The sequence below is a fragment of the Chaetodon trifascialis genome, chromosome 4, assembly GCF_039877785.1.
Source record: "Chaetodon trifascialis isolate fChaTrf1 chromosome 4, fChaTrf1.hap1, whole genome shotgun sequence".
In the NCBI taxonomy this organism is placed as follows: Eukaryota; Metazoa; Chordata; class Actinopteri; order Chaetodontiformes; family Chaetodontidae; genus Chaetodon; species Chaetodon trifascialis.
In genome coordinates this window covers 7,726,789-7,754,057 of record NC_092059.1, presented here as the reverse complement: position 1 = coordinate 7,754,057, position 27,269 = coordinate 7,726,789, and the positions used below count along the sequence as shown (strand labels likewise).

Genomic DNA, 27,269 nt, shown 5'->3' with positions numbered 1-27,269 from the left:
GTCTCACAGGGCGCCCAGGATGACAGTGAAATGAATAACAATGAACTTGCTGAGAGTCAAGTTCAGAACATTAGAGATGAACCAGAGCTGAGGAGCACAGTCATACATAAAAGAACTGTGTGTGTGTGTGTGTGTGTGTGTGTGTGTGTGTGTGTGTGTGTGTGTGTGTGTGTGTGTGTGTGTGTGTGTGTGTGTGTGTGTGTGTGTGTGTGCGCGTGCATAATTGTGTCAATGTGCTCAGGAAATATCTCAATATGAACAGAGCAGTGGGCTCCGGAGAAGAGCACCCACTAAGATGAAAATGCACACGCACACACCTCCTCTTCTCGCTCTCTTGCTCCCCTCCCCTTCCCATCTCGTCGCGCACATGCAGCAAGGACCCCGTCCTCACAAATTCTATCGCTGTCTGCTGCGCGCCTGATGAAAAAGCAGAACGACATAGGGGGTGCACATGCCTAAAGGCAAGAAAACGCACATTTGTAAATCACAGCCGCAATATAAACATAGGGTTTAATAGGGGTTTCTGAGGCGCGTTGGCAGGGGTCCACCTCGCCGTGTGTGCTTCACCAGCCGTGTTGCACGTTTTCAGCCTGCTAGCCTGCAACAGGAGAAAATGCGACTGAACAGCCTCCACCACCACCCAGCAGAGAGGATGGTCTACGGAGCTGAGGCTGCATCTGAATACATTTACATAAAGATTGTGCCACGCTGACAGAGGCGCTGCTGAGAATGCACCGTGCTCGTCATTGTTCCCAAAAATCAGAGTAATGATTGAAATGTGGCGCAGCGGGGAGGGCAATAAAGCGGGAAACAGTCACTTCATTCTGAGAAGAAACAGGGGAGCTGTGTGGTTTTTATAGTCTGCAAGGAGCTCAGTGTTCCCTGTCCCCCTTTATGTTAATGACATCAGCAGAGTATATGAACCACAGACACATGCAGGGGGATAACACGGAGCAAAATAAACATGAATTACATAAATAATTTTTACACCCCACGAGACTGAGACTTAGAGAAGAATAAGTTTGGGACAATTTAGATAAACAAGGAAAACACTTTGCCTTAACTGAGAGGCTAAAGTAGACACAATTGCGGACAGATACGCAAACGCTCATGAGACAAACACAAAAGCTCTTCCTCCAGCAGGCAAATCTGATCTCTACGTATAATAAATATCTTCATCACGATGTAATCCAGGTGGCTTTTATTCAAAATGACTGAGGCAAGGGAGATATCTTAAATACAATTTATCTTAAAAAATACAGCGTAGTGAAAACTTGAGTTAAGAATGTTCTCGGGTGAATTTTTTTTGCTTCCATCTGGCAAAAAAAAAAAAAAAACCCCGCGAGGATATTTGGTAGTAGAGTGACTTGAAAATACTGCAGATATGAGACCTTATTTCGTAACACACGGCACAGATATTTCAGCTCCAGATTTTATTAGGAGATAAACTGACCAGATTTTACTGTAACAAATGTAGAGGATAGGATTCCAGTAACCTTTTAATCAAACAGATGGGATGTAAAGGCGAGCGTGGCCTTAGGTACCGAGCGGCGTTTGGAGAAAGCACTTTAATTTTGAAAATAAAACCAGGTAGGCAACTGAAGGAGCGCGGTGGAGCCCTCTGATAAACCTCTTGCAGATATAGTCAGCTAGCCAAACCATCCTGTCAGATCAGTGCCTGAGGAGAGGCAGAGGGGGAAAGAGAGGCGGCGAGCAGGGGAAGAGAGCAAAACACGGGTGAAAAGGGTCAGCAGGGAGGAAGGCTAAACCCCAGAAGCAAGCAAAAGATTGTGTGTGCACTGCATTTATATTTCAGCATGTGTGTGTGCGTGTATATATATGTGTGTGTGTGTCAACCCCAGCTGGGCAGACATTTACTTGACATGCTGATAGGGATTTAAGCAGTGGGTGGGTGGTGTGTCGGACCAAGGTGAGTGAATGAGCAGAGAAGGGGAGCTGGTGGGGATCGGAGGATGATAGGAGGTTTGGAGGGGGTGCGGTGGGGGTGGGTGGGGGCAGACCAGAGGGGCTCACAAAACTGCTGTTACTAAGCTTGATTTCAGCTCGAGTTGAGATGATTAGGAGACAGAGGCAGAAATGAGGAGGCAAACAGGGGGTAAGGGAGGTGGGTTTTTGTAGGAGAGCCCTCTAGGCTATGGAAGAGAAGGGGGACTAGTCTATTGAGGTGATGAGGGAAAGCGGGTCTTTCTTTCAGACAGTCTAATGAAGCATAAGTCCCAGATGAAGAATGGAGGCTGGCTACCGCAGGGTGGGTTAGCTTGTGTCTCCATTTCTCCCCTTTTTCTCCTCTCTTCCTCTGTCCTCTCTTTTTCCTCATCTCCCTCCACGTCCCCTCTTTCTCCTCTCCTCTCCTCTCCTCTCCTCTCCTCTCCTCTCTTCTCCTCTCCTCATGCACTGCAGTCCCTCCTCTTAAAGGGCTTACACTGTTTATTTCAAAGAGGCGTAATGTGCCGCAAGCTCACGCGCTCGCCTCTCAGATGATTTGATGAAATGGCAATGATACAGTGACCAGCAGCGTTTCACCAGTAAAGAGGATTGCTATTGATGGGCGGCCTCATCAAGAAAATGTGACACATGGCAAAGCAACGTATGAAATCAGCAAATGGCCCGGACTAAAGCGCACTGTATCTGAGCGGGTATTTGATCTGAGATTTAAACTGTGATGATTTAAAACGATGTCCGCGTGGATCCAACCAAAGCGTTCAACATGCGATTCTGATTGTGGCGCGCACGTACGATGAACCCCGAGCCGACATGTTAAATTACAGGAGGCAGCAGACTGAGACAGACAAGGGGGGCTGTCAAAGTGTCTGACTGGGTTTGAGTGTGTTTGGCTGGGGGTTGTTTGACCAGGGGGCTGACTGGGCTGCAGGACTGATTTCTGGCTCGATTTGGCTCAGGGCCGGCTGGAGACTGGCCAGAGGCTGACTGAAGGGGGTTGGGTTCCCCTGCTTCTCAGCTCAAGTTGTCCCTGGAGCGAAGCAATAAGAAGCAGCTTATAAAATAAGCAAACACGGAGGCAGCTTACAGACAGTCAGCCAGCCAGCCAGGGATGAACAGCAGATGAACCACACACACGCGCACACACATACAAACACAGCTCTATGCTGCACTAATACCCCCCTACACACACACACACACACACATACATACACACACCCCTGACCTTGACCCTTGAGGTCTTTCCTAACCTGTTTCTGAATGGAAGTCAGTGCAGCTGGGGCGTCTAGCCATGAACTAACCACAACCCCCTCCACTGCACAGACCCCTCATCGCCTAATCATTTAGCCTGTTCCCACGCTTGATGACTGGGATGCTGTCTCTGCATCTGAATGGTGCAATTTAATATTTATGTTGCTCGTCTTGTCTGTCTGTTTCTAAGGGCAACAACGACTCCGGGATTATCGGCGGCTTGTGTGAATTACCTGCTAAGCGTTAATCTAAATGTTTTATCTTCAATCCGGGAAGCTTTACTTTCTTTCCGCACAATATTTGTCCTCTCTGCTTGATGTCTCAAATTGCATCTGCAGTCTCTCACAATGCTCGCTCATATAAACCATTCAGCCTGAGTGCATACGCATACTATATAATGTATGTGCACGGGTGCACGGGTGCGTGTGTGCGTGCGTGCTCATACGCGTCATTCAGGGGGTTCAAACCCCTCCACTTTCACATTTTCATTACGGCCAAATCTCAGGCCTGTGCTACAGCAGCGTGGCCTTTTGCTGGCGAGCAGGCAGTTTAATCACACATACGGCACTACTCCATTTTCATTTCCTTTTCATACAGCCTCCATTCCACTCCGGCTTCATAATTCTCCCCTCAGAGCTGTCTAGCCCGTCTGAGTGTTTGCAGCCTGTTGAAATGACATAATCAGTGACTTGGATAAATGCCTGACTGTTTTTCCCTGAGTCTATAATCAGACTTGGGGCTCAGTGTTGCAGCTCTGTGGAAACAGCAGCAGCAGCAGCAGCAGCACTTGACTCAGGAATTACATCCTAAGTAGGCTGGTTTCGCATAAGGAATTTGGTCGAGTGTCAAAGGAATGAATTTATCTGTGCATCTTACCAATAAAACAGCTGCTGTTACTCACAGACACATAAAAAAGTGCCGTTGGTAAAAGAAATATGGATTATTTAATTAAAGATCAGCAATTTGTTTAACAAATTTATATTGTAATTGTCAGGATTACTGGAAAGATCACAAAACAAAATGTCAAAAAATGGAATTTGTCGAAATAATGGAAAGAAAGTGAACATCTTTATCAAAATATATTTCAAATATATGTGTGAAAAATAAAAAATAAAAAATATGGAAAAAAGGGCATCTCAAAAAGGCTTTTCTGATCATCTGGGTTTAGCAATCTCTTCAAAATAAAATCTCACTTAATCTTTACAAAATAAAACATCATTACATGCACAATTTACTGTAATTTTAACTTCACATAAGGAAAATCTTCATAGGAACAAGTTATCTGAAAATGGCAAATCAAAAATGGCAAGTTTACCTTGGGTGCTCTATTTAACAGGTATCAACACGCCTATTCAAATTTCGTTTTTCATTTGAATGATGGAGCATTTCGAGACAACAAAGAAAGAAAGACGTGTGGAACGGGCCAGGATGAATTGAGCGATGGCTGTAAATGCTTTCAGCAACTATTACTTTAGTGGGTGGAACACATTCAATCAATACCTAAGCAAATAAAAAGCAGTGGGCAGTCTGAATGAGAAAAGCTGCAGCAGACTGGACGACAATCACACACACAAATGAACAGTCCACATTCAAGCCGCTTCGCCAAAATTAGTAGCAAATACACCCCAAAATATAGTTTGTATAATCTGATAAAACTGTCTCACTCTAAGGGGTAGAGGCCACATCCAAAGTTTGATCACCCTATTTCCGAGTATGGTGGAGTTTTTCCATTTCGCCTGGACCAAATCATGTTTTCAATCCTGCAAAAATCTTTCTTAACATCTTTAACAAAATGCTGTTCGTAATCCAGTATTAACACTCATAATTCTGATGGAAAGACACAAATTATGTACGACGCATATGCCCATAATTTATGTAATTAAGAAAAAAAAAGAAAATAATTTGGTTCACTCCAGGTGTGACTTTGCTGTTGAAGGACTTAAAGCCTATGACAGTGGAAAAAATGGATATTGTCACTCTGCTCATCTCCTATGAAGCGACTGACACGCATGGACATACGCATGCAATATGTCCACCTAAAGCCAGGTCTTCTATACCGTCCCGCCTGTTCTCCTTGTGTTGAATTATGCATAATTGCGGCAGCGAGGTAACACACAGTGACGATGGTTATTAGGATAAAAGCTTTGCGCAGGACATGGTGTTGGGGTGCACGAGTGTGAGCGCGAATGGACACATTCGCATCCACGTGATGTGGATGAGCTTGCAAGTCAGTGCGCGTGTGTTGATATGAGTGCATGCAACAGTCATGGCGGCTGACTAGCATACGGGCCGGGGTGTTATCTTCCTCCGGCGCTTCACAAAACATATGGTCCCCCGTGTTTGATTTGAACATGCAAATGAAGGATGAAACGGCTCCACCCACTCTATCTCGCATGATCCAGACAAAATAGTCTTTCTTCTGAGAAAGACTTAGCACCCTCCTCCCTGCGCTTGTGCTCCATCCCTCTCCCGCCACCAACAGAACCCCACCCTTCTATAGTGCCCACACACGCATCCACATTCAAGATTATATGACAGTTTTAACATGTTTTTAACTGATTTTCCTCTATTGGGCTCTTATTTTCTTCTTTCACTCTCTGTCCCTGTCTCATCGACCTGTTTTTCTAACTTTTTCTCATCCTAACTTCCACTAGATTTATTAACCTGGGGAAAAAAAATAGCTAAATAAAAATCCGCACATAAAATCAATGAAATCTAGAACGTCTGGACTGCTGTTGCCTCAATGTACCATGAGAGCAGATTTGAGCCTGCCTGTCTGTCTTCTTGACTGCCATTTTCCCCCCACAAAAGGATACAGTAGTCAGCAAGCCCTCCAGGCTAAATACAGCTAGCGTGGGCTCTTTACACTAACCTGCTCTCCACCTCAGCCTCATCAGTGTCAGTATGGGCTGATTAGACAGAGAAGCTTGATTAAAACTGCCTGAGTCTGACGGAGAAGATGAATCAGCCCATGATGGACGGGTAAATGACAGCAGTTGTTACCGCAAGACTTTAAAAAGATCATTTATTTCCAAATCTCCACACAGATTTCAAGGACAAAACATAGCCTGTAATTTGCTGTATGGTAAGCAACTATTTAGAAAAAACAGCCCTTTGTCATGGGTACTTCCTGAAGGAGAGAGACTGCGTGTGCCTCGTCCTCAAGTCCTTGCTGTGAAGTTCAAGGCTACACTACTACAGACAGTCAACAGATACCATACAGCAGGTCTTCAGAGTGGATGATAGCCTATTTCCAGGACACAATTCACCAAATCGCTCTATCCAATAATTAGCACTGACAGGTGAAAACGGCCACGAATGCCACGGGAGTTCACAATGAAACGGACAATTGCACAAACACACCACTATGGAAGCCGGACGCACACAAAAACATAAACACACGCGTCAATGCACAACAGCAGCAACAGAGGATCCATCAGCACAACTAACACCACATTAAGACCATAAAGCACCAATACATCTCCTGTTCCACGTACACAGCCCGTACCCTGCTGCTTCTGCACTGATACCCCTGATCCCCCTGCGCTTTGACAAGGCGTAATAAAGCCTGTATGAAGCGCCGCATTGTGTGGGGAGAACACAATGTTGCATGCTGAGTGCTGTGAGAAGGGCGTACACCCGTGGGTCCCACGGCGCAGCAGCGCACCAGGGCCTATAGCAGGGAGTGCTGAGCATGCTAATGAGGTCATTATGTTATGCCTCTCCCTCGCTCCCGCTCCCCTTTACAGTGTGGGCTTTGCCTGTCAGAGAAGGCAGGGTACCCTGGTAATGCAGCCAACCACAGATGTCACATATGGCACAATGACAAGACACATGAGCGTCTCCGAATGAGCCGCTCAGGGAAAGACAGGGTGACGCTCCATTTTTCAGCTAGCATCAAAAGCAGGAACACGCCATCAGCGATTTGCATAAGGTGAGCTTAAAGAAAAGTAAAGAGGAGGGCAACAACAGGGCTAATTAGTCCTGCTGTGTATTCAATCAGCAAACTCACAGGATTGTGTTTCCTTTTTTTCCTTCTTTATGCTAGCGCTATTATTTACAACCGAGGGGGAGGGGTTAAGTATCAAGCACATGCAAATGCAATTACAGGATATTTGCATAGCCGTTAACAATTAGAGGGCAGATGGCAAACAGCGGGCATTAAAAAGCGACTGAGCGCCATCTTGGCTGAGGGAGACAGCTGGCAGACAGGAATCGGCCATTTTGTAAGCATGGGTCGCTGCCAGGCTGAGGCGTAGAGAGGCGCCAGTCTCTCTCTGTGTGCCAGGAGATTGGCAGGCGAGGGGGAGTTGTGCTTTAATACCTCCCTGGTACAGGCAACAACAACGAACTCCTCCAACACTCGGTGACAGTATGATCACAGCCCAGGGCTCCCGTTGAGAGCCGACTGAGATCAACTACAACATAACGTGTCTGTGTTCACTTTAGAAACACACTCGCACCTCTGAGCAGAGATGGTATCTTATCATAACACTGTTACCAGGAGGGGAAATAAATTCTTATTTCTGTTATTCTCCGTGCTTAGTTCAACATGTATCTCTCAGAATCATATAATTGGTTTTATTTACTACAAAAAGAAGCAATTAAATGAGGATATTGTACTCACCAAGAGGTATGAGTCCCATTGTAATCTCGGTTAAGTTTTCACGCTTGGAAAACTGTCAGTCTGTCCTGTAATGTCCTTCCATGTCCACAAATATGCACAGCACAGACGGTTTTGCGGCACGACCTCTCGAGGCTGAAGTTTTCAGCCGGATGTTTCCACCACTTCCTCTGAGGATTTTTTCTTTAGTCATCACCAATTTGCTTAAACATCTGAAGGGCGAGTCTCTTTGAGTGGAGAGGGACTTTCGTAAACGTGGAGGAGAAAAACGTCAGATGAAAACCCAAGTAGCAGCAGATAGAAGGAGGGGGGGCTCTGAGCAGGTACAACTACTGTCCTTTTCATCTCTCATTCAATTAGCAGCCATTCACTTGGGCTGCCGTGGGATCCCTGCTGCACAGCAGTAAGTGGACTTCAGGTGCTATTTCCACACACACACGCACAGAGAGGTATGAAAGCCCGGGCCCGCCTTCCTCTCTTCCACCTTATAGATCAATACTGCACTGCCATATCCTCTGATGGGAGCTGCTGTAGTGAGGGTAAGAAAATATAAGGCGAAAAGACAGGCTGTGTCTGATACACTGGATGAGAGAAAAAGTTCAAATTGTCCTTTCATCTTGGCTCATGAGATCTTAGGAATAATATGCGCTACGTGCTTGGAAGTGGGACAGAGTGGAAACGTCCTGTGTGCGGTACACAGGCCAATGGATCCTTATTCAAACAGTTAAGGTGGAATGAGTAATAAGAGGGAGGGAGCTGGAAGAAAAAAGACCTTCAGCGTCCTGTCTTCTTCTTCCGTTACGCTCCCTCCCTCGATGTCTCCATGTCTCTCTGACGAAGTTTTATCAAGTGGTGTTGGACGCAGCAAAAACCCCTCTGGCTGAACCACACACAAAGACTCTCTCTTTCTCTCTCTCTCAGACTCTTCCTTCTCCCTTTTTCTCTCTATTTTATACACACGTGCACCTACTGACACACACACACACACACACACACACACACACACACACACACACACACACACACACACACACACACACACACACACACACTGCGTGTGGGGCGGTTGCAGGGTTAGGGCCCTGGCCCTGGCTGGTGCTGGGACTGTTGGAGAAAGATAGAAAGAGAGATGGAGAGAGGCGCTGGGAGCAGTGGTGGTGGTTGGTCCCTGGGCTCTGAGGCCTGGAGGCGGTGCTGGGCAACCTCTGCTAGCCTCTCTCCTCTGTATTGATTTCTGCTGCTCCGCGCTGATCCACTCTGCCGCGGAGGCTCCTAGCCGGCGGGGATGAGAGCTCGGCTCACCCGCCTCACCTGCCTCTCTCCTGGCTTGGCTGGCCTAGCCTGCCCACTCTGCCGCAGCTTTGGCTGGCCCCTGCTGGCTCCCCAGGACCCCTGTATGCAGCACCGGGGCCACAGGAGGAAGGCAGCCAGAGAGCCCATGGCGATCCACAGCTGTGTTCACCTGCTCTGGGTTCACCCGCTTCGAATCACCTCCTCGAACTGCTTCTATCCTTCTCTCCTTCCATCCTTCCACCCACTCTGCTTCTCTTTTTCCTCCTCCACTGCCTCCTCCTCCTCCTCTTCCTGCTGTACACAAACAACCAGAGACAGAGGTGGAGAAAAAACAAGTTAATCTTAACTTTCAGCATTTTACCCAGTCTGAATGTCAATCCTGGTCTTTGATCAGCGAGAAGTCAGGGGTGAGGATTCTGGCATCCTCTCCCGGCCGGTAATGTGAACCTGCTAACCTTGGAGAGCAGAAACTTCTGGGATTGGAGGCCTGAGAGTTAAGTGTGTCAGGCAGAGAGCTACTGTCTGCCAAAGGTACTCTCAGCTATTAGATTCTGATGTGCTGCAGATAGCAAAATATAGCGAGAGTGGGCCCATTATAAAAATCACCACTGCGTCAATAGAACACATTAGAAATATTTAGAGGGAAAGTTTCTCTTCAACAACCACCCTCTTTTCCCTTGGCTGCACATGACCACTGAGTTTTATATTTATTTGGCCTTAATGGTTATAAATAACAAAAGCAACATTTAAAACTTACCGGGTATTTCAAACTACCCTTCCCTCACCCTTCTCTGTTTAGTGAGTGTGAAGGAATGGAAATGTTTTGGCCAGACCAGTGGTGCTCTATAGAAACTTTGTCAAAGAAAACATCTCAGCTTTTGTATCATCTAGAATTATTCAAATGGGTTCAGCAGCCCTCTTCTTATGATAATAGCAGTTGGGGGGACATTTCTTTGAGGATTCATGGTCCCATTGTGTTCCTCAACAGAGAAAGAGCCATGGCCGAATTCAACCCCCACCAGCCCACATTGCACCGCGCCACACCAACCACACGATCTCCAAAATATCCTTGCCGCAGCCACCACAGAGCTGTGACAGCCTTTCTGTCCACCTCTCTGCAGGCCTGAAAAAGAGACTAAAACCCACGGGCCGACTGCCAGGGAAATAGAGAAGTAAAGCGCAGAGGTTTAGAGTTGGTGGGCCGGCAAGTCTTTGGAAGTTAGAGCTGCCTGTTAAGACAAGAGCGAGGGGGTGCAAGAGTGGTGTGGGGGGTTACACTGTTGGGACAAGAGAGGCAAGTTTGGGAGAGGGGGGCGAGTTGAGTTAGGGGGACATGGATGGGGACCGGGGGTGCGGTGCATGTCTCAGACACAATAATACTATTCATTGGGCTCAGACATGGGTGTTAACTCCCCTCTGACAGAGCACAATGGGACTCGGTGGCATTCAGGCAGCCTTGGTGATATTGTTAGTTCAGGGCTGCATTCTCCCTGCCGCAGGATAGAGCGCCTGCATTGTACGCGTCCGGCAGGATGGATGGAGGGAGGTTTGAGAGGTGAAAGGCAAAGAAAGAGAGAACAGTACGTTTGTCTGTCTGTCAGTGCTGAAGGAGCGAGGGGCAGAGGGAACAGGGGGCGGAGAAGGTGGGGAGGGGTAGCGGAGGTGGTGGCGTCAGGGGTGTTTTGCCCCATGGCATTGGACTTGTTTGTTTCAGGGGGAAAAAATAAAAAGGAGAAACTGAGACTAAAAGAGACTGTGCAATAAATATTACTCAAGCAGCCGAGTGCAGGGTGAGGAGGCATTAAAGGGGGTGGGGAGGCAGACGGAGCGAGGAAGGCATGGTGGCATTTTTATGGGAAAAAACGCAGCAGGTTTGTATGCTGCTTTACAGTTTAGATGCATTTTGTTCATACGCCTCAAAAGAGGGGGAGTGGAGAGGAGTGCAGAAAGGGGAATGACAGAAAATGAGAACTGTGGAGGTTGCTGCTGGTTGTGGCTCGGATGAGGTGACATCCAACTACCACGAGACCTACTTTTCCAGAGGAGAGCAGAAAAGAGGAACAGAGAGGAGGGGAGATACAGCATATAATTCGAAGGGAAAAGAAACAGACAGCTGAAGCAGCACAGCAGGCACTGGGAAATGCAGGCATTTACTTGCATTTCACTACACAAGAAGGGTTGTGCAATATCACAATACTGTATACACCGCATGAAGACAGAAAAACGTCGTCTCACATTATGCTCTATTGCATATTTTATTGTGTTGCAAATTGCACTTGTTGTAGCAAAATGTCATCATTTGCAGTCTTCCACATGGCATGAATGCAGGCATGAAATCTGCAACACAAACAAACATGGAGGAGACTGAACATGACACTGAACGGGTTAATCCAAAACAAAGATAAAACGAGGGCCACGCACCTAAAAGAGGGGCTACCTCTGTTGCATGGATGTGGTTTGGGTATGAAATGTCTGACGGGGTCCAGAAAACTGTACTTTTATGTGGCAGACAGGTCCCCACAAAAGACTCAAACACCTACAAAAGAGTCACAAAGGTACAGTCGAGTGCAAATTAACTGATTTTAAATTTGGAGAAAGGTTTGGAATAGATTTTATATAAACTATTTACTCAACGAATTTAAAGAAAATGAGCTATATCGTGATATGTATCATTACCTGGATGCAAAATTACTTACATCGGGATATGAAATTTTGGCGCACGTCGTCAGATTTCCACCCAAATTTAGCACAAATCTGAATTGAATTTTCAGAAAATCAGCTATCTCACATGTGAATTAATTCACGTTTCCATCCAGACCAACAGCTGTTGTGCGAATAACAGCTGTTGGTTGACGCAGTTCGGGCAGCGAATCAAACCTTGAACAGTGGAAAACAGTATTTAAGTATGTGCTAACATTTCCACCTCAGCCAAGCAGAATAACTTTTTACAAATGTTGGACTTTTCGAAAGTTGAAAGCACTTGCAAAGATTGCCTTTAGAGAAATACACCTTCATGGACTGAAACATAGCTGAGAGGAAGCAGATGACTGCAGAGCGCAAAATACAAAATCATGCCAGCCTGCAACTATTGGTCAATTAAATCAACTGTTTCGATGATCAATTAATCGGTTAAGCCATTTTTTTAGTAAAATGTGAAAATTTACTGTTGGTCCTTGTCTTAACATTATAGCGCATTAAATATTTTTGAATGACAGGGATCCAGGGTGTTTTTAACTCTTTTGATATATAGACTAAATGACGAATTGAGAAAATATTCAGCAGCTTGATCACTTATGAAAATGATGGTCAGTTGCAGCCTTGAAACACTGTCAAACGATGAAAGCGTTCTCATCTTTCATTAACGTGAACTTGATGATGATAACACTCTGGTTCCTCACATATAACAGGCAACACTATGCTTCCAGAGACGTCAAATTCCTCCGCAAGCTGCAGTCACTGAACATCTGCCTCCCACTGAGCACTTCACAGGTTTTATGAAGGCACTGTAAAGAACAGGAGATCTACAGTAACTGTGAGGTGTTGGTGAAGAGGACAAAGATATAAAAAGAAAGCAGCGTGTACAGCTTCAGAAACATGTTTCTAATCACCAGACATCACACACACACACACACACACACACACACACACACACACACACACACACACACACACACACACACACACACACACACACACACACACACACACACACACACACACACACACACACACACACACACACACACACACACACACACACACACACCATCACTGCACCCTCTGCCTCCATGAACAGTACTTTGTTTGTTTCCCCTCTGGTAAACTCTGACCAACCGTTCCCATAGCAACCTTACCTATTCGGTCCCCATGTGAGTGTGTGTGTGTGTGTGAAAGAGAAAAAGAGGAAGAGAGGTACTGTGTGTGGGGTTGTGTGAGGGGTTTAGAGTAGGACTTCCTGATCTTAATACAACATGTCTGCATATGTGTGAGTGTGAGGGTCAGCAGTGTGATGCTGGGCTGTTAGGCAGGCAGGAGCAGGCCAGGGCACTGCTCTCGTCGGGGGGCTAATGCCCTTCAGGGGTGGCTGAGGTACTGAGGGTACTGCCCTTTGTCCCTAGTGGAGGGATTACACTGGTCAACCAGCACAGACAATGTACCCCCCTCCTGAGGTGGGAGGACCAACCTGTTCTCTACCGATGATAGGGGCAGTCAACTGATCACTAACTTAATTAAGGACAGGGGAAAATAAAAGAGGAGGAGGAAGGGTGATGCAGAAGACGGAGAGAAAAGGAGACTGAGAAGAAGTACAGGCAGGGGTGATAAAAGGGGGAGTAAAAAAAGAGAAAGTGAAAGGAGAAGAAAGCAGCGCAAGGAGCACAGGGACACGCTAAAATAAGAAGAGGCACGGAGTTAAAAAGAGAGCAATGGGAAGCAGCGGTGGGGTGAAGAGAAGGCTTCTCTAGCATAGGATTAGGGGGGGCGAGAAGATGAAAGGATCAGGTCTAACAGAGGACAGGGAAAAGGCCAGGAGAGATGGCCAACGGTGACTTAAACTCCAAGCAAGGAAATCAAGTAGAAGAGAGAGAAAGAAGAGAGGAAGAGAGCTCAGGAGTCCATGACCCAGAGGCATCGGTGGAAGAGGCCTTTTTTTTTTCTATAACAGGAGCACCATGTGAAAACTACCTCTCTGTTCCCTATTTATGCCACAGCACACACACCTATTCAAATCCAATGACAAATACAGCAGATAATTCTATTACAGCGGACTTTAATAGAGGATATTTAGGGGACAGTTAGTGGGCCTTGGTAGCATAGCTCAGGCCCACTGCAGACAGATATGGCTCTGCAATACTTAACAACAGGGATTTGGCAGCACTGTTGATTGAACATGCCAAATCCCATTTGTCGGAGGGCTGTGCGCGTTTGTATCGACACTCTGTAACCTTGTGGCTCCGTAAAAGGAGACCACAGTGTGTGTGTGCGCGCATTTTCCTGGCAGGCAGGCAGGCAGGCAGGTGGGTGGGTGGCATGGTCCGGCTGGATAGGTACATTGGTCTAAAGTCCCCTCCATCTATGTATGCTCCTCTCCATCCCCTCGTCCTTCTATCTTTATATCGCCGTCCGCCTCGATTGCCTCTCTTCGCAAAAAAGGGTGACAAGAGGGAGATAGAGAGGCTTTCTCAACACTCCTTTTCTTGCTTTCCCTCCCATCCTCCCCCCTCCCTCGCTCCGTTCCTTCCATCCCCTATGGTAGAGCTGCCAGACAGGAGTGCTCAGCAGCTCTCCGAACGTTATTGATCCTGAGAGCAAGCCGGCCAGGGAGTTTGTGTCTCTCCCTCTCTCTCTATCTTTCCTCCCTCCATCACACCCTCATCCCCCACCACAGCCCGCAACTTTTTCCTCCCTCCCTCTCCGCCTCTACTTCATTTATCAAGGTTAAAGAACTCTTATAAAAAAGGGAAGAGGGGGTCGCCTGGATGTTATCTGACTTCATGAAAGAAATCCCCTCAGGCCACTCCACTAGAGGAGGATGCTCTTTGCCAGACCCAACTCTGCACACACACACATACACACACACCACATGCAGTGGCACCAAGCAGCGGCCCACTCATAGCCAGTCAGAAATAGAAAGTAGCATGTCCAGTTTGGTACACAGCAACAGGACAATCAGAAATAGAAATGAAGAGGATGGATGAATGGACACGGAAAGAGGAAATTAGAAAATTAGTCACTGCTGTTACACAACGAGGTCAAACATGAGCATTACAGTACCACTCTCTTAGAAGGCACAATTTATAAAAGACAATTTGTAATGAATAACATCTGTAAGAGACATTCAACAGTTATTTTAATACATGTTTTACTAATATAGATTATGAGCCATTAATAAAAGCAACTTGGGTTGCCAGGTGCACTGCAGCACTTCTCCAGAAGGCAAGCAGCCGAACATTTCATTTGGCAAGAGCTGAAGTAAATTAGCTTAAAAGACAAAGCACGTCATACTGAAGGAGGAGACTTTACACAACCTGGCAAAACAAAAGTTGCTTTTAGAGGTACAACAATTTGTCAGTTAGTTGGTAGTTGATTGACAGAAATAAACTGTCAACGAAATTACCGAAGTATCATTTGTGAGATTATCCGATGTAGCTAGCTAGCCGCCTAGCTAGCTAGCTAGCTAGCGCGCTAAATAAGCCAACTTTAGCTCCGTGAGTTGCTTGAAACGCCGTCTGTTTTGTGCGTCCAGCTGGCTCGTTTTGAAGCTATAATCCTGTAACACGCTGTTTAATACATTACTTACATTTTTCCTTCACTCCATTCTCCATACTAGCGAGAATTACAGCCACACAAACAGCAACGCCACATAAGGAAAAATACAAACCTAACAGGCATATCTATTGCCTACTTACAGTTGCTACGCCATGATTGGACAATCACTGTTTGTGGGCGGTCTTTCATGACCACCTGACTTTCCCTGCAGTCAAACATAATAGAAAATATTCTACAGGTTAATTGACAATGAAAACAGCCATTAGTTGCAATCCTAGTTGTTTAATTTAGTATAACTGAGTATAACTGATCTATAAGGTAGTAATTTATTTCTTAACATACATACAGTTATGTCTGTAGTGGGTACCTCATTAGAAAGTGGTGCCAAAATATAACAGAACTATAAGTAAGGCCTACGCTTTCACAGTGCAGCCACACCTGTAAATTTTAGTCTCACAATCCATATAAAAAGGGAATACAGTTTCTGCATTTCCAGCCATTAAGAGACTGTAGCAGCTATTGTCCCTGTTTGTCAAAGGACTGGAAATGGCTCTACATGTGGAGTACATCCTGTCTTCCATTGTTACTGCTTTCACTCTCCCCTATAAAGGCCTGGCTGCACTCCAGGCTACAACAGCCAGGCAAATACACACAGCAGCACATTACAGAGCCATACCTTCCCCTCCCTTTGTGCTCCGTAATTGCCACAATGCATCTTCTCATCCAGCTAATTAAGTGAGTCTTTCCCATTGTCTCCCAATACTATCACCTCTTCACACAGCCAGAGAGAGAGAGAGAGGGAGAGAGAGAGACAGAGAACTATTAAAGCAAGAGATGGAAAGAGCAAAGGGGTGGAAGAAATACAAAAGCAGGAGTCCAAATAGAGAGGGGATGAATGACAAAGGCATGTGTCTGTGTCCTAGTAAATGTTTGCTGAATAAGGTGCCTGTTGTCTGTGTTTGCCGGTGAGGTGTAAACACCACATTACTGCTGTCAGAAGAAAATCATTCTCCATAAAGTCATTTCAGGAATTAAGAAAAAAGAAATCTTTTAGATTGACAGCTATGCATTCAAAATGATAACATGAAGCCAGAACATTTTCACGACCGTTAAATGCCAACGCAGGCCTCACATTGTGAGTTATTAGACTGATGATCATGTCATGAAGAGGATGTGCTCAGAGGGAGTGAATAAACTACAACACTGCACTGTTTCGCTGTTTCCACTGAGCAGACTGATGGGTAGAGTCTGACACCCCTGCATCAGCTTTTCACGTCTGTTTCTCTGTGCTCATCTTAAATCTGAGTTTAACGTGCATATACAACCATAATCTGTAAAATCACATCTAGATTGGAGGGCAATCTTTGTTCTTTTATTCAACTTACACAAGTGTGATGTCAAAACTTGAAACCTCCTGTGCAAAGACAATGGACTTCACTGAAGTTGCTAAATTTTGAAATTAACAATATTTGCATAAATAATTTTTGATTAGGCAATTGAGCATTTTTGTGGAAATCCCATATTAAAGTATTTTATATATTTTTTATATATTTAAACATGCCTCAAGGGGACATTTAAGCACATCTGATGTCACCTATGCTGACGACAAACATTACTCATTATTTCCCTTATGCTCAGTGAGGCATCCTAATCCAGAAAAAAGCCTTACTGGCCTCACTCACCCTGCACAAAAAAAGAACTGCTGCAGTGCAGTTGGACTATATATCACCATATAAATCTGAATAAGAGTCATTCTTATAATGAAACACTTACGGGAAGTAATCCTGGAACAGGTCCAGGAGTGAGCCGGGGTGTTTGAACTAAAATTGCCCTCACCTCCCACGTCTAAAAAAAATAGAATACAATAAAATAAAATACAAAGGAAATGTTAATAATTTCACTTTGGAGACTGAAGCTTCACAAAGACGTGAATTCATTCAAGGGGAGCACTGAATTCCACTCTTATGTGTAATATCCTGGATATTTCCTAATATCACACCATGCATTTCGCTGTCTGCTGCAATAGTTGGGCTACATCAGCTTCAAACTGTCATGACTTCATAACATCTGTGCGACGGTGGAAGTGCTCGATGGAATCCAAAATGAACAAAGAGAGAAAAGTGAAAACAGGTGCTTTTGTTTCCTCTTCTTCTTGATTTCCTCACTGTTCAGCCCTTTTGTGTCGCTGACCGAGGGGTTGGAACAACTGAATTATTGGAGGACACAGACCAACAGACTCGTCTAAATTCCACATCTCTTTAGAGTTGCTATTGGAGAGCCCCCACCCCCTCCAAAAAAACCCTGCACACACAGACACACACTTGCTCCATGCTCAAGTCCACTTGCTGACCTCTCAGGCCAGACACTCGTCCCAGCACACCAAACCCCCAAACTATCCCCCTCTAAAGAAAATCACCTCCCAACCCTCAACCCCTCCTTGAACCCCTTCCGCCCCCATCTCCCCCTTCCCAACCCGAGCGCCTTTCCTTCCCACACTCAAGTTCCTGTCAAGGCCCTGACAGACAGACAAGTAGGGTGACATCATGGTGCAGAGAGGGAGAGAGACAGAGGAAGGGGGCTGCCTGCCTGTCTGCCCCCAGCACCCACACAATACAGCAGGGCATCTGGCACTGGGGTGGTGGTGGGGGACGGGGTGGGGGTCTGTCAGGACAAAGCGTTTACATCCCCCTCCCTGGAATATGATTATAGTTTGTAAATGGCGGCTGAGACGTAAACGTGTGAGGAGAAGAAAAGGGCTGAGATGCGGCGGCGGCGGCGGGAGGGTGGGTGGATGACACAGTCATGGACACATACAGTGAAAACACCAACAGATGTATTAGTCCAAGAGTATGACGAGGACTTTGGGATACTCATGAATGTCTTAATGGAAAATCTCAATCCAAAAACTGCCAAATCTTAATGAATATTTTTCACGCCGCTGTTCTGTTTTTTTTGTTAGCACAAACAGACACTGAAACTGCTCCAGCTCGCAGGTATAACGGTGAAATCTGCGTGTTTGTGTGTGTTTGGGCACGTCACTTGCAGCTTGTTAATTCGCAGGATCCAAGACGAAAACAATGGTGCCAACGGGATAGAAATCAGTGTCATAATACTCCCTCTCTCTCTCTCTCTGCTGTGGCCCCCACCTCTGCCTCTGTCTGAGAGGCTGTCTACTCGCTGTGTGCATACAAGTGTGTGTCTGTCTGTGTGCATACATAAAATAAATGAGCTGTGCGTATGCATTGTGCGAGTCCACAGGCCCAGTGTATATATTAGAAATGTGACTTGACCCTGGCAGGCTGAAGCAGGGTTTCTGCGTCGTACTGGGCGTGGGAAAAAGGGGAGACCTCTTTTCACAGCTGCTCCGGCCGTTGCATTGAACCAATGGAGGCCCCCGCCACCCCCAACCTGCCTCCGCCGCTAATGCCCCCCTCCCTCCCCCCTTTTTCCCATTCACTCCGCAGCCTGCTGCCTTTCAGCGGACCCCCGTCCCTCCCTCCCGCGCTCTGTTCGTCACCTTGCTGCACCCCACCATTGCAGCCACCACCAACCTTTAATACAGCCACCTCGCCATTCAGCCAGTGCGCATTGAGATGCCAGAGGCCTCTGGGCTTTAAGGAGGTAAAGAAAAACAACACAGCTGACCAGCCAGTGAAATAAAGCGACTAATACCAATGCAAAATAAGTAACTAACGAAGCTAATTAGCTTATGTGCATCTTACACTGACTCACCAAAACTTAGCAGAGCTCCTGCCTCATCTCACACTTCTCCTTCACCTCATGTGTTTATTCCTCTTTGTTCTTCAAAGCCTCAATTCTATTTTTCTCACATTTTCTTCTCTCTTTCCTTCTCCGAGCCCCTCTGCAGATAGACTTTAATTTATGTTAACATACGCCACCACTCTACACTCAGTGCCTACCCCCCCCCCCAACACACATTCACCACCTCCCTCCATCCAGTGTATTCATTTGAAGAGATTTATTTCCTATCAAGCCGCATAATGCAGTGGGTATAATTCAAATCAACTTTTAAGAACAGCCAAGCAGTGCAGTTTATGTATACAAATCTAGAGAGCCGTGTTAAAAATTTCCCAGCTAACAGCAGGGTGTTAAAAGCACATTGCCAACTTTAAGAAGCCATGGGTGGGCGGTGGGTGTTTGGTTTTGCCATTAACGATAACCTATTACTGATAAACCTCAACCTGTTTAAACACATAATGCAGGCTTCATTTCTTTCAGATAGTCTTACTAATCTGGCAGTATAAGCATGCAAAGGCTTGGTCTCGGAGCGGAATCACAAAACACACACACCCACACGCAATTTTAGAGAAACTTTAAAAGGTCACATAATGTGCAGAATAACTCCGACAGATTCTCAGGAGCAGTGCTATCGTGCTGTCTAGCTACCCTGCTGATACACCAGGCGTGTTGAGGAAATGTTGAGAAGCAGCGAGGGGGCTGCGACGGGGGAGGAGGAGGAGGGAGGGAGGTTGTAGCCGAGAACCTGAAAGGACTCCATCTCCCTTGGCCAACATGCCATGACGGTGTGGAGCAGCAGTCTGAATTGGTTTCTCTGGGGTGGCGGCGCTGGAGAGGTGATGGCAAGATGAGCCCGAATGGGGATGGAAAGGGGTGGGGGACTGCAGGGGGTGGGGGTTGGGGGGGTGGGGGGATACAGTACACTGAGGTATGTGTGTTTGAGAGAGAGAGTATAAGAGAGAGAAGGAGAGAGAGGGAGAGAGAGAGAGAGATAGCAGACCGGATCTGAGGTACTGTAAATGAGCGGATTACTGCTTCCCTCTCTTCAGGTCTTTCCATATACATGAGAGTACTCGGCTGTGGAAACAACACTGCTATGTGTGAAATCACACATCCTCCGGCCCACACTTCCTATACGAACAATTGTAATGAATGCACATACTGTAACACGGGTCCTGTAAGGCTAAAGCTAGGCAGACTGGTACGTGCTAGCTCTTAATTGCTGTTATGAATACAAAGAGGATGTGAAGAGTGTCACTTCTGGATTGATGCGTCTCTGCGTCAAATTTAGCCTGTAGCTATGCCTCCACTTCTAAAGCCCATGTCCAACCAAAGCTTGTTTGCATCGATTTATCTAGTTTGTGGATATGATATTGACTAAGTAGACCGGCAGCCCTTATCGAGTTGAAGCAAAGCGAAGGAGGTTTAAGAGGTGGTCGAACGCGATGGAGGAGGATAGCCACAGGCTGTGAAATCTCCTCTGATCTTCCCTTGTCTGATTCTCAAACGCAACTCTTTCTCTGGGGGGGCATGCTGATATAGAACTAGGCCAATGTCACCGAACGCTCATCTAACCCTGGAGGGAAATAAAAAAAAAATCACTCCTTCTGTTTCTCCCCGATGACGGACCTCAATCTCCACGGATGGGGCTCCATCTCCCTCTCCTCCCCTCTCCAGCGTTCCCTCCATCACTCCGTCTACTTTGTTCTCTGTAGGAGGTTGAACATGCACGAGCTGAGCAGCATTCTCGGCCTTGATGGCCCGCTATAGCAGCTATTAAGAGAGCGAAGGTAATCTTTAGGCGTGTCACTCAACACTGTGAGGGAAGCTGAGAGGGAAGTGAGTGAGTCACCTAGTTCTAGTTTCAGCCCTCCATCATCCTAAGCATTATAGTCTGTTATAAAACCGGCAGCTCTTTAAGGTTTTTCTAACCACAGACAGCTGGGGCCAAAAGTCCACATGGATGCTAGTTTATGGCAACAAATATACCATGTAAGTTGGTTAATATGTAATGCAGCAAACAGCTAATGATTACTCTGCTTTTGCGATAATCTTTTAGGAAATTTGATGAAAATAATAATACTGCTTCTTCACATCATGAAAGGGTTGAAGCCACAAACTTAAAACTAAAAAAGAGTGTGTGGAATGGGGGTACAAGTCCTGGACAGAGAGCAGAGGACAGGAAAGTAAGTAGTTTTGGGAGAGGGGGGGGGGAGTGGAGGGAGGGGAATTAGAGGCGTGAGGGACTTAGCCACCCTGGCAGTCTTTCCACATGAGCACACCTTGTGCACACACAAGGCCAAGCACCCCCCACCCCCATGTATCCTTAAAGGGATAAAAAGCACGGACAAAGGAATTAAAATATAGATTACACAAGTGGCCACCCTGCGTCTTATCTGCCAAAACCAAAGAATCTAACAAATTGGATCAGACTTTATAGAGCAGGGGGTGAGAGGCGAGTGAGAGGGTGAGGAAGGCAAACCAGGAAGTGCACACGCAAAGAATGAGAGGCACGTCCATGTCGCTGCTCTTATGTGAGGAAATGAATCAGGACTTTCTAAAGCGCAATGTTAGCGAAACTGCGCAACTGTTAAGGCCTCAAAACAAACAGGTTCACCAGTTCAAGTGCAATTATATGTAAGCAGTGTGAGAATAGTTCAAGTTCAAGGATGTTTACAAACCAGTGGCATAGATAGCACACGCAGGAAGATTATTTTGAAGTCTCACCTGTAACTTTGGAGGACCCAGTCTGTGACCGCTGACCCTCAGAGCAAGAGGTGGCGCGTGTCTCTGTTGAGCTGACGTCCTGCAGGTTCAGACACAGGCCTGCAGGTGGGGTGTGTGCGTTTCTGTGGGACCGTGCTTCTGTCTGCACTCCACACATTCCTGCAAAAGCACAAAGCATTGAGTTAAGAGGGAGGGTCCACTCCTGCAGCAGGTCACAACCTCACTCCCCAGAGCGTCCTCTGATCTACCTTCATTCTCTCTGACACAACCCTCTTCAACCACATTTAACATTTTTGGCTACTTGAGATCTTTTCATGTGTGTTACATCGATTTAAAAATAAACTTTAAGCATTATTAATACTAAAATTCTACCTGGCATCCGACAGACAAGATTCACACTTAAAGATAAAATAAGATCAAATCTAAAATCATAAATTAAATGCATCAAATTCAAGTTTTAATGCTCTTTGTCAAATAGAAATTGAATAACATTTGGTTGGGGGCCACTTTCTTATATTATCAGGACTTCTATTCATACAGAAATAGCATCAGGCTTGCAAAACAAACTATGTGACACATATTAGGACGTATAAGTTAAACTGGCAAAGGAAAACAGGAAACACCAAACGGATAAATCTACTGTAATTAATGACGACGCATTAATGTGGCCTAATGGCATAATGAAGAGTGTGTATCGTAACACTGGGGAAAAAAATCAGTGGTGTCACAATGTTAGACTCAGGAGAGAAAAGTTTCTTATATTTCCTATTTCAACTGTCGTAAATCGTAAATGCATGGCAATACCAATCTCTTCAACACACACACACACACAAACACACACACACTTCACAAGCGATTACACAAAATACTGTAAGATTACATCCGCTGAAACCTGATGTCCTTTGCGGGCTTAAAGCCTGCATGTCAGCCTTTCAATTTTTTTTTTTCCTCTTTCACTTGCATGGGTCAGAGGCTGTTGCTAGGCTACCAAGCCCAGAATTCATAAGTTCAGAGAAAAGGTTTATATAGGCCACTGCAACTCAAGGTAAAATGATAATAGAAGATTGATAGTGCTGGAATATGGATTTTGATGATATGGAATCAAATAGACCATGAACCATAAATTGTTTCAGATCTGCATCAAAATGTAATAATAAGAATAATAACATATAAATAATAATAATAGTCGTGTGTATATATCTTAAATAAAAAAAAATGAAAAGCTATTTTTTTAGTAAATTCATCGACATATACTTGAAATACAATACAATTCTCCCAGCGTTATGAAATGATGAAAACCATGGGAAAATGCTTTCCAGGAGGTACTCTGAATCAAAAATTCTGTAATTTTCTCCATAAAGACAGAGATTACAGGAGCAGATTTTGCGATAATACAAGTCAGACACCCCGAAAATGAGCACAGTTCTTGCAGTCGAGTAAAATACAAAGCTGCGCAGCCTGATCTTGCATAGTAAAAAAACACCTATTCTGTAATCGACAGTACGCTGTCATGTTTATTGTACTCTGTTGAGACGGAAAATGAGGCGCTGAGGGTGCAGTAACAACGTGCACATGCAGAGAAGCACATGTATAAATGCTCAAAAACATGTGCACACACACACAAACACACACACTCATATACACAAAGCTCTGCAATCCAGTGGCCAAGTGTGACACAAACAAGATAACATCTATAGGATGGTAGCCTGGAAAACACAGCTGGGCTGTAAAGCTAAAACAATGGCTCTGCTGTGACAGTGCATGGGGTGACTGCTTTGTTCAACAAACAACACTCATGCAACAGCCAGAACTACAACGTGAAAATATTCAACGTTATCAATACAGCGCAGAGACAGAGAGAGAGAGAGAGAGAGTGGGGAAGGAAGAGGGGGAGATGGGGGGGACGTACTGACATATCTACGCTTCAGCAGGAAAGGCTGCAGACATGACAGGTTGGTTAGAAATGCACGGCATGCATGCATCTCCTCTCCTAGTCTCTTATCTTCTCACCTCAGTCCTTCTATTCTCTCTAGTCTGACGATTTTTTTGGCTGCATTTATTTCTTAATTTCTCTATTGTGACAGCGTGCAGAATAAATCTGGTCCAACAACAAAATTTCAAATACATTTACAAATAGATAAATCACTATGCAAGACAATGGGAGGTGTAATGCAGCCTTATGGCAGGTGTTGGTAGGCTAGACGTAGACTAGACTGGGCTCCATCTGGTGTTGAGGGCCTCCTCCTGATGGTGGAGAGGGCCCAGACAGACACATATTAATGTGGGAAAACCGACGTCTAGCCTGCCTCTCAGACTGCATTTCAATCTCAAAGGGCTCTCCCCATATCCTCCATTTATTACCCCTCAGCAACGCATTCATTTCTGCTGCAACTGGGCGAACGCTGGGAGGGCACTTCTGTCGGCGTGGCATGTGGTGTAGTCACAGCACAAAACGCCATTGTCAAATGCAATTGGAAACAGGCCGTATTATTAATGCTTTAGCTTAATATTGCAATTAACCTTCAAAAAAAAATGGAATGGAGGTGCATTTGCAAAAAAAGGGGACAAATTCTACACACACATAATCCTGAAATGAGGGTTTTTCAAGTATTTCTGCAGCCACAACGACTGTATGGCTGAAACAATGCAGCTTTTAATTCTGTGTGTTAAAATATTGTCTCAATGGGACATTACCATTAGCTGGTTCCTGTCGCATTAAAATTGAGACATGGGTATCCTGACGCTCCTGCAGAGTTTCCTTGATGAAAACATTCATCTGCACCACGGTCTATTAAACTAACAAAAGTACAGCTGCACTGCTCACACTGATAGCCTCAAATTATCATTATCATCATAATTACAAAAGCAGATAGCCTATTGTTTCACATCAGACACGGCACTGGCATATATTCACACTGCCAGACAGTGTGTATTAACACATACAGCTGCATGGTAGCATGTCACTACAAAAAGCAAGAGAAAGCAGAGATATTTCCATGCTAGCTTCTTTTCCACCTGCCCTTGTCTGTGACGCAGTAAGCTGGGGCCTACTAACAGTAGCACCAGGCTCTGTGCTGTTACACACACACACACACACACACACACACACACACACACACACACACACACACACACACACACACACACACACACACACACACACACACACACACACACACACTTTATACTGAGCAGAGCAAAGCCACCACACAGAGCAGCTACAGCTTTAGCAGCTAACACAGAATTGGCTTGTTTAAAATTCAACAGGCTCCACTTCAGAGTACAACCTATCACTCAGGCAGTCCTGGAACCAGACAGGGGCTCCTCTCTGGCTCGGATGGAGTAGAGAAAGAAGAGGTGATGTGCAGCCCAAACAGCATTGTAAAACAGGCCTGAAAATCAGCCCGGTCTCTGGACGACCCAGCCGGCCCTGCCCTGCCCCTAATGCTGCCTCCAAAATCTCTGCTTGGCCTGTTACTGTGCATCAGCGATGGAAATGCGCTTACTGGTGATGTGTAGCATCTGTGCATGTGTGTTGACATGGTCCCCAATCACTTGCAGAGTTACGGTATCTTTCATTAGAGAAAATGCACTTGCAGTGTAATCAGCCTTGTAACATATAGCATGTTAACTAGCAATGCATTTGCTAAAAAAAGGACACATAGGTGAATGTGTCTCCCTGATGTCCTACAGGTCTTTTCCTCAGCACTGTGAGACATCGTTTTGCTCTCTCTTCCTCGTGCAAGATGCCTGAAGCTGCTGTTAATAAGCGCATCAATCAAGCTAAATCCAGGGATGTAAGATGATCCCTTTGACAAACACCTACTGAATCTTGATATCGTCTTCTTCTGCACTTCATAACCTGTGACACATTACTGTGATGACCTGCCACACATTCTCCCGATCTCTGCTGCACCTGCTCTACTGTACCAGACAAACTAAGCCCTGAAAATACATCTGATAGGGACATTATTTCTCATGGCATCCTGCAGGTAGCACAGTATGGTGAAAAATTGCATTATCCACTTTTTAGACACAAAAATAAAGCAACACGCATTTTTGCATAGACGCATATAAGAGCCGTCTGCAGGTGCGTTAGCTTTGATTGTTGAAGCTCTTTTCCATATCACTACATAGAGAGGCCAGTAGCAAGGAGATATGGGGGCTACTGGTGGAACACGTGACTCCCACGAGTCGTCCAATCAGGTGCTTCTCCAGCTACAAACCATGTTCCTCTCACCTCCTGGTTAAGCATCCAACTAACTACACAACCAGCAGAAAAGCATGCAAAGCACGCCTGTTACGAGCTTCTATGCTGTGACTAAAAGGCAGGTATGTCCCATTAACAGAGACAGCACCACTGCCGAGTCGCCCTCCTCCTCCTCCTCCTTCTCCTCCTCCTCCTCCTCCTCATCATCATCACTCTATGAATGGAGCCTGTCTCCGGTTGCTAACTGTCAGTCCACGCGTCCCCCGTGAGAGAAATCTAGCGCCATGAATCCAGTCGTTCAGGGGGGCTGCGTTCTCCTCAGCACCGGTACACGTCCAAGGAAGGAGGAGGCGTTTCTCGGTGCGATGCGCGAACGCTGCCGCGGGCTCCCGGTCCTCCGTGCAGGCTGCATCCATCCATCCATCCGCTCCGGCAGAACCCCCCCTCCTCCCAAACCTCCTCATCGGTCCCGGTTCCGGCTCGCTCCGCCATGACGACTGTAGAATTAGTTTATACATTCGGTTCTCTAGCTTTATGATATTACATAAACTCATACAGCTAGATAACCAAAGAGAAAAACTAACCCACGTCTCTTAAAGGGGCCGCCGCCGCCGCCGGAGCTGCTTGTGTTGTGGTCACATGGAGCCATCGCATTCCGCCTGCATGCGCACGCCTCTCTCTCTCTCTCTCTCTCTCTCTCTCTCTCTCTCTCTCTCTCTCTCTCTCTCTCCTTCTTCGTCTTCTTCATCCTCCTCCTCTGCGCTCCCTGTCTCTGTCCACCTATCTCTAATACACACAACATAACTGTGCGCACACACAAAGCTTTAGGTTATAGGTAAGGTCCTGTTGTCTTTAAACGAAGACTCTGTGTCTTTCACAAAAAAATAAAACGTGTCCTCAGACTGCTTTGGAATTGGAATAGGTCTAGCTAACAACTGACTGCAGGGCAGTGGTATAGGCTGTGTGCGTTAGCGCGCGTGTGTCTGCGCGGTGGTGGTAGTGGGGGACATAAAAATGTCACTCCATAACCTCCATCACCATGAGATCATCATAAGCAACAGGCTGCAAGCTGTGCTGTTCTAAACAAAAGTAGTCTCGTCTTGCAGCTACACGTCTCGGAAGATTATGGATCCACGCCATCACTTCTATTCTTCTAACCCAGAGATGAACTTCCTC

At 45.9% G+C, this 27,269-nt stretch overlaps 1 long non-coding RNA gene across 3 annotated transcripts in view; it reads right to left on the bottom strand.

Moving 5' to 3' along the window:
- The window catches only part of LOC139330024 (uncharacterized), a 43,366-nt gene that overhangs the window by 5,131 nt on the left and 10,966 nt on the right, over nt 1-27,269 (bottom strand). For 2 of the 3 annotated variants that reach the window (XR_011602119.1, XR_011602117.1), the window contains exons 2-4: nt 21,884-22,042; nt 8,868-9,424; nt 7,841-8,803 (exon numbers count right to left, since the gene is read on the bottom strand). This is a non-coding gene — a long non-coding RNA (uncharacterized lncRNA). Of the gene's footprint in view, nt 1-7,840; nt 8,804-8,867; nt 9,425-21,883; nt 22,128-22,162; nt 22,237-27,269 lie in introns of those variants that run through there. The other variant, XR_011602118.1, reaches the window with a different exon arrangement.